Here is a 3,298-nt window from a genome sequence, read left to right on the forward strand (position 1 = left end):
CTCCAGAAGCAGGTTGAAGAAGTCGCACGATAGGGAGTCGCCTTGTCTGAAACCTCGTTTGGTATCGAACGGYTCGGAGAGGTCCTTCCCGATTSTGACAGAGCTTTTGGTGTTGCTCAACGTCAGCTTAAACAGCTGTATTAGTTTTGCGGGGATACCAATTCAGACATTGCGGCATAAAGGCAGCTCCTTTTCGTGCTGACGAAAGCAGCTTTGAAATCGACGAAGTGGTCGTGTGTGTCGATTCTCCTTTCACGGGTTTTTTCCAAGATTTGGCGCATGGTAAATGTCTTAAGGAGTCTTATTCCACGGTAGTTCGCGCAGATTGTGGGGTCTCCTTTTTTATGGGTTGGGCATAGCACACTTAAATTCCAATCGTGATTTCGTCAAACCATATTTAACAAAGAAGCTGATGCATGCTACTTGTCAGTTCTTCGCCGAAGTGTTTGAATAGCTCGACCGGCAATCTATCGGCCCCCGCCGCTTTGTTGTTCTTCAGGCGGCTAACTGCTATTCGAACTACTTCATAGTCGGGTAATGGTACGTCTGTTCCATCGTCATCCGTTGGGGAATCGGGTTCGCCTTCTCCTGGCGTTGTGAGTTCACTGCCATTCAGCAGGCTGGAGAAGTGTTCCCTCCTTAATTTAAGTATACTCTGGGCATCGGTGACTAGATCACCTTTGGGGGTCCGCCGCATTTTGTCGGAGAACTTTCGAGCAAGACCCCTGTCGGATAGCTTATCAAGCTCTTCGTACTGACGCATTTTGTTCTTTTTCTGTTAATGTCTGCAAATGCGTTTCGCTTCCCTCTTCAATTCTCGATATCTATCCCATCCCGCACGTGTTGTGGTCGATTGTAACGTTGCGAGGTAGGCAGCCTGTTTTCTCTCCACTGCGACACGGCACTCCTCGTCGTACCAGCTGTTCTTTTGCACTTTCCGTAAACCAATGATTTCGGTTGCAGCTTTATGTAAATAGTTTAAAATGCCGTCTCACAGTTCCATTATATCGGGTTGTTGACGAGTGCTCTCAGAGAGCAGGAGTGCAAGTAGAAAAACGTTCGGCTATCTGTTGTGATTGCAGCTTCTCGACGTCGAACCTTCCTTGCGTTAGATGGCGTGCGTTTTTTGCTGTACAGAGGCGCGTGCGAATCTTGGCTGCAGCAAGGTAGTGATCCGAGTCGATGTTAGGACCTCGGAGCGCACGCACATCTAAAACACTGSAGACGTGTCTTCCGTCTATCACAACACGATCAATCTGGTTGGTGGTTTTTCGATTCGGAGACAGCCAAGTAGCTTGATGAATTTTCTCATGCTGGAATTTAGTAGAGACAACCATATTTCGGGCCCTGGGGAAGTCGATCAGCCTCAACCCCGTAGTGCCAAAGATACCTTTCTGTACTCGGCGACGAAGTCTCTCTTCCACCACGAATCAGACACCAGACTTTTGCTCCTTTATATGGCCACTATATTAAATGCCACAATGACCTACTCGTCTCTGTCCTTGTCCCGTCCATCGCATTTCGTGGACGGCGGTGATGTCAGCCTTTATTTTGACTAGGAAATCAACCAGCTGGGCAGCGGAACCTTCCCAATTAAGGGACCGAACATTCCAGATGCATGCCCTCGAATCATATTCCTTAATTCATTTGCCATGGTCGTCATCAAAAGGGGGGTCTCTCATCTGCGGCTGTTGGTAGCTTTTCATTGGTATTAATTTTTGCGTGGCGGGTCCCAATCCCAGAGCACAAACTTGTGGAAGGGATGTTTCGTGTTTTCACTTTAGCTCGCCTTCAAACGGATGTTCTCAGGCTAGCCGGAGGAAACTTGGTCAAGGACCGGAAGTCGTGAGCTGCTTGAGTCATATGTAAAAGCATCGTTTCTGGCCACTCCCAAGTGAATGGCGATCCCACTTACATATGACTCCATCCTCCTACCTTTTTCCAAATACATTAAGCTAGTACGTGAAATATTTTCTTGTTTTGGAAAGAACTAAATCTCCTAAGCGTTCTTACATACAATATCTTCGCCTCAGACACCCACAAGAAAACAGCACACAGTGTGAATTTCAGTCTGAGAACAATATTATTATCTTTAAAAACTTATTTTTGTTTTATCAAATATTTTTAACGAAATATGGACATATTGCTGTGTTTCATTTTCATTATGGCAAAATAATTGACTTAAAAACTGTCTCAATGAGCAGCTGTTTCACTGGTGTCAAATGCGTTTTCATTATAATATCAGTTCTAAACCTGTCCTTAAGTTTTGGTGTCAGATGATTGGCAACCCGTTTTCACTATAGATGACAATTGTGAACAGACAATTTCACCAGCTGTTATATACAAAATATAATTCCTTTAAAAAAAATGCGGGAAAAAATATATACATATAGAAAATTTGCTATTGCAACTGCGGCGCTATAACTTATAACAACATTTAAAGCATGAGAAAAAGAGGACTAATCAAAGGAAGCCAAAGAAGTGAAGGATAAGACCAGGATTAAAGAAATGTTCTAGCTATGGATTTCATACCTCACTCTAAGCTGTTTTCTCAGGATCCAAAGTGGTTGAAAAATTTCCTCACGTTGGCTCTGGAAGAGGTAATCAAAAAAATATATTGTATTTCTAATCAAATTTCAACTTATTTTTTTCTTAATCTAAAGAATTTTAATGAACAAAATATGTTCCATTTTGGTCGACCACTTTTGATATTTTTTAGCTAGAGACATTAGTTCATCAGTGTAAAGCTTTACTGGTTTCTCGGCGAAAAACTGCGACAAGTAATTTTCACAGGCCTCATTGAAGCCAACTTTACTCCATTAAGGGAGTTCTTCATTGACCGAAACAAATGGTATTCCGATGGCGCAATGTCAGAGTTGTGTAGTAGATGCATCTTAACTTCCCAGACAAACTCTCCTCTCAGCGTTAATCCTGGCTTTGCGACCATGTGCTTCACCACGCTTGGACCATGATTTTTTTCGTATTTGATGTCTTACGGTCGTACTTGATGCACTTTTCAGTTGCATCTTTCACTTCGAAATTTCCAGAATGGAAGCAAGCGAACTATTGTTGTGCTATGTGAACTGATACAGCATCGGTAATGATATCGATTGACAAATTACTAAAATAACTTTTCGATTATCCAATATTTATAAAAGAAATACAAGATTCCTTGAATCAATCTCGATCGGTGAAATACTCGAAGCTTTAAAGAATGAGTTTTTAAAAGTGAATATTTAGGCCTATTCGTGGATCAGTGAAATAATATAAACTGTATTATGGTAAGGTTCCGAACATC

Source organism: Bactrocera latifrons, unplaced genomic scaffold (assembly GCF_001853355.1).
Source record: "Bactrocera latifrons isolate USDA-ARS-PBARC rearing strain unplaced genomic scaffold, ASM185335v1 scaffold_408, whole genome shotgun sequence".
NCBI lineage: Eukaryota > Metazoa > Arthropoda > Insecta > Diptera > Tephritidae > Bactrocera > Bactrocera latifrons.